Source organism: Haemaphysalis longicornis, unplaced genomic scaffold, assembly GCF_048455015.1.
Source record: "Haemaphysalis longicornis isolate Haplotype H1 unplaced genomic scaffold, Haemaphysalis longicornis Haplotype H1 scaffold_2, whole genome shotgun sequence".
Lineage (NCBI taxonomy): Eukaryota > Metazoa > Arthropoda > Arachnida > Ixodida > Ixodidae > Haemaphysalis > Haemaphysalis longicornis.
The window spans coordinates 116,466,803-116,472,168 of NW_027526295.1; positions in this window are offsets into that span (position 1 = coordinate 116,466,803).

Here is a 5,366-nt window from a genome sequence, read left to right on the forward strand (position 1 = left end):
AAGCTTGCCTGCAAACTTCTGCTGAACTGTACCGCGGAACTCTACAGCTGACTGCGGATGGAAACGTCCATCTTGGAGGCCACCATCTTGCCTTCCCGAACCCGGTGGAATGACGTCACGGCCTCCCCGGCTGGCCAGGCCATCTTGAATTCCTGTGCCGCCATCTTGAGCGCGCCGGCCTCCCCGGCGGCCCATGCCATCTTGATTCTCCACGCCGCCATCTTGAGCGCGGCGGCTTCCCCGACTGTCTTCTTCCGCGACGCCACCTTCTCCTCGTCGACCTACTGCTTGTACTTGATGCGAACCGAAGGCTTGGTTCGCCAACGACAAAGATTCAAAACTCCGACCAATCTCTTCAGCTTTCTCCAAAGACAACCTTTCGCCATGTGCGAGCAGCTTTTCTCTAACCTGGGGGTTAGACGTTCCATGTATGATTTGATCTCGGACGCGCTCCGCGTACGTCAGCCCGAACTTGCAACGTACGGCTTTCTCCTTTAGAGCGGTCACGTATTCTAAAAAACTTTCCCCCCGAAATTGACGACGGCTTGTGAACTCATGTCGTTCAACAAGCGTATTTGTGGACGCAGCGAAGAGCCGGTCCAGCTGCTCCAAAAGTTGGTCGAATTTCGAAATGGCCGGAGCCGAGGATGCGGTCACACTACAGTCGGTCGCGGAGTCGGTCACGATAGGGCTGGTTACATTAGCGTCGGTCACGTTACTGGCGGCGTCCCTCCTTGCTTCGTCCTGCTCCGCCTCAGCAAAATACCTTCGTTGCCCCTCCCTACCCAAAACACTGACGAGCGCCGACGCGCGTCGTCCGTCATTCCAGTCGCTGCCGCCAGCCGCCTCGAGATGGGCCTGAAACAATTTTTTCCAGTTATGCCACGGAATCGGAGGCGGCCCCGGCAATTCGAGGAAAACGGGCAGGTTATCAAAGAGGCCCATGCTGCCAAGCAGGAAGGAGAGAGACGCAGGAGCAGAAGCAGAAGAACGAAGTAGGGCGAGGCCTAAACGACGGTTCGACAAGCGTCAGCACAAAGAACGCTAGGCCTCGCGACGCCAGACGCGCCGGACAGTCACACTCGAGCGAGGTCAAACGCACTCACGTTTTCATTCTGCCGGACCCGTCGACGATGTCGTCGCAGCAGAAGAAAAGCATCCCATCCTCGTCGCCAAAAAGATGTTGTGTCGTGGGCGACGGCGAGCGGCCTCGGCGGCGACGGGAGCGAAGGCTCAGCGCGCCGGGCCCACGCACAAGCCCAAGAAGAAAGAGTGCGGCCTGCTCGTACCAAGACCAGAGCCCAAAGAGAACGTTTATTGTTCAACAAGACGGCACCGAGACGCATACGCACGTGACCCGTCACGTGCGACCACAGCAACGACATCTAGTTACAATTAACACAACCAAGCGCCCACAGTGAGCGGGCGCTCCACTAGAGGGCGCCACTACACCACAGTATAGTACTGTTCTACCAAGTAGTTATAATCTTACCATTACCATAACGACGTCGGAGACACCCATGTTACTACATATTTTCGAAGCCGGTCACCGGGGCCGGAAATAAAGTGGGTGTTCTTATTAGCCGCTATGGGAAACACCACCGCAAACCCTGCCAACAGCAGTGTTGACCTTTTTACTTGTGAGGGTCAATGAACGACCGCGTTACACTTTTGAAAGACTTTCAAACTTCCATGCGCCGAGAGGTGTAACAGGGAAGAAAGTGACAACGGGAAGAGCCGAAATAACCGAAAAGGCGGGCTTACTATCAGGGAATCGCGGCCCTAGGTGTTCCTAGAAAAAAAAACTGGCCCAGGTTCAACACTTTCAGAGCTAGTGATAAACATTGTTTTGTAAAAGTTTGCATTTCCTTGAGATTTGGCAGCGTTCCGTCTAGCCATGTCTACTTTAGTCCTTTCATCCTTCCGGTTGCGCTAAAGGGCATGCACACACAGCCCCGCCTGCAAGCCATGGATGGCAAGACGGAGAGACCAAGTGCCGTCAAAGCAGCCTGCAAAGCACTGCTTTCGTTTACGTTCGTTGTTTGTTGCAGACTAGCAAGCAACGAAGAAGAGGAAGAGACCGTGCGCTCGTTCATCCGCAGTAGTAGTAGTCGTAGAAAATATATTGTGAGAAGAAAGGGGAAGGGGATGGGGGTGAAAAGTTGAGAGGGAGTCAGTGGGTGGGGCCCGACGTCCAAGGCTTCAGATCCAATGGCTCCCACCTTGTTTCTCTGTACCAGACGTAGCTGATCTTCGAGAGATGAGCTGGTAAGGGCTTCCTCCCATGTCTCGATATTGTTTTCCTTGGGCCAGATGCGTGGGCATGACAAGGTTGCGTGAAATAGCGTGGCTATCTCTCCGCATTTTGTGCACGTTTCTTGGAAGGAATTGGGGAACACTTTTGCCAGATCGCGCCCAGCGGAGCGTGCACTGCTATCATTGTCATTGTAACTCAGTTATTGCCATTAAAGCATTCCACCAGAGGTCTCACGGCTTCGTTCCCTGGTAGCTAGACCGCAACGAGATGATCGCTCCGCAACATTGCGTGTTTCTGTAGTCTTCGTTTCTGGAAACACTCGCCTATTCCCCTGCTTCGCTTGCTCTGAACCACACGCACAGACGGCGCAGTCGCCGCTGAGCTATGAGGTGCTGGTGAAGCAGCGGTTTAAGCCTCCTAGGCGAAGCTCCGGGCAAGGGAATCGATAAAAAGCTCAGCTAGTGCGCCGGCGGCTGAAGGTCAATACAAAAAGATGGATGACATTGAACGCTGTAGCGTAGTGGAGCTTTCGTTCAACAACTTCTGATGCTTTCCCCCTCCTTGGTTGATGATGGAAGTTGTTTTTAGACACTAAACAAACTGGATTCCGAAAACATGCTCGCTAGAAGGTAAAAGTGCCCAATTAACGTCAGGACGCTGCAAGTAACTTGCCGCTAATTTGCTAGAGCCGCTTTAGAAGCCGAAGAAAAGAAAAAAAATTCCCGCGCCTTCCCGCGAGGGGAACACGAGTAAATGCAGAGCATTGGGGGTCGTTAACGCCGCGTAAAGTCGCGTTAGGGTGGGTAGTTGGGTCGTAGTTGCGTTGGTGTTGGTTTGAGGTAGAGAGAGGAGAGTAAAGTCGCATTAGGGTGGAGCGAGCGTCAACCAAGGAAGGAAGGAGCAACGCAGTGACTGAAGCACGAGCGACCGCTAGCCGCTTTATATTTGCAGCGCGCGCAGTAGAGGGAGAGCAGTACGGGGGGGAGAGCACTCATGCGCAAGCAGCGCGCGCCCTTCCACGCCCCACCGCGCTGCTATCACGCACCTGTTACGCCGAGACCGCGACGGAGCGAACGGGCTGACTACGACGCATGCGCGCGCCAGCTGCTGTTGAGAGAGAGGAGGGAAGGAGGAGAGGCGCACGTGCTGCGGACGCGGAGCTGTGGACGCCCTCGACACAGGAAGAGGCGAGGCTAAGAAATGCTCTGCATTTAAAAAACACACGACTATAAGCCAGGACTTATTGAAAATTGCTGTACATCACCGGAAGCACTTGTCAAAACTTGCGGCACTTTGAAGGCCAGTTTCCTTTAACCTGGAACAAAAGGGCCCTGGACAACAAGGGTGTTTTACTCATCAGCTATGGATGTCTGAGAAATCCTGTCCTTGATCCCTCTTCCAATTAAAATAACCACACAACTGATGTTATGGAGAACTATAGCTTCGGCTTCATTTTCTTATGCAAATATTTTCCTCTGAATGTAAAGCTAGCAGACGGTTTCTGAATTGTAAATATAATTTTTTTGCCTGGTTTTTGAATGAAATTTAGGAATAATTGATTGATTGAAATTTGGAAGTATTTATGAAATAAATACTCTTATTTGCAATAGTTGAAACTCATTTTGGGCTTAATTCTGAATTCTGAAACTATCTTGAAAGCCTATAAGCGGCATAGTGTCCTCCCAAAGGACGTCTAAGGTACTTTAAATAAATAAATAAATAAAGTAGGTAAAAAATAAAAAAATAACTAAACAAATCAATACGGTCGGTTAAAACTGATACACAGTAGCGAGGTTTACAGCAGCTTTTGCTAAAGCTAGAGACTTATGCGCGCCCAGTTTTTCTTTCCTAACTGGTGGACATGATCAGGCACCCGTGAGGGACTTACAGGAAAATGAATAAGGGTTGGGTACACTTATCACAATGTGTTGTTCGATCCCACATCCTATTGGCAGTGTATTCCTGGTTGAAGACCAATTAAAATTTTCAAATCATGATTTGTATCCTCAGCGCTTTACAGCATTGCAAAGGAGACCGGGAACTGACGAACAATGTACGAAAAAAAGCACATGAGCAAAGCACTCCAGCATTTCAAACACAGGAAGACAACTATCATCACAATGCAACTGTGTTGCAATGCCAGTAAATAACATAAGGCAAATACCAACTAAATAAACGCGTTACATTGTCAAAACTATACAGACTACCAAGATCAGTGTTAAAACTGCGGGGATCGGTTATGAACGGAAGTGATAGTGGGAGGTGATTCCGTTCCTGTTATGTTTTAGGCCAGAAGGAATGGAAATATGTTGATGTCCTGCAGCGCGGAACAGCACCCTTCTGCGCACGGTCGGTGTGATTTCAAAATCACGATCGTGGGTCTATCAACGTTATCGGAGAAGGGTTGTTTTCGGTAACTCTTGTGAAAGAGTACACGGCGCGATATCTTTCGGCGAGTAATTTCAGCAGAGTATCGAGTTCCTCTTTGAGTTCCTCTTTGTAGGGCTAGCGGTGCGGCGATAATCAGATACTGTCAACCTTACGGCACGATTTTAAATGCTCTAGAGGTCGTTAACTAAAGTGGTATTGCCAGGGTCCCAAATGCATGACGCGTATTCCTAATGCAGACGCACGTGTGTAGTGCGAACTGGTCCTTTAGTTCTTCGCAAAAAAAGTTTCTTGGCATAAATCCCTAAACTCGATTTGCTTTACCTGTGGCAGAGTTTACGTGATGATTCCAAGGTACTTCGTGGGAATATGGACACCAAGGTATTCTTCGAAAGGGAAGGAAGAGGGAAAGCATGTGTTAAGAAGGTAATTGTGCAGGCGGTAGTATATGCGACATGCGTAGGGACTTACAAATGTAGGTCATGTAAAATAAAATGTTCCAGATAGCACTGATTAGCTGCAATTTTCCGATCACAGCGTACAGCTGTACTTGGCGAAGAGACCTTTTCAGGAATTTACCTTCCTTGGGATTTCTGAGCCAGCGGACCAGCCCGACACGCCAAAGTGGCGCCACAAAACGGCTCATTGAAATGCGCAGTTGATTTAGGTATTTTTCGTGTGTTTGCGCAGCCTTTGCTCCTTGTAGAATCATTGGTGACAC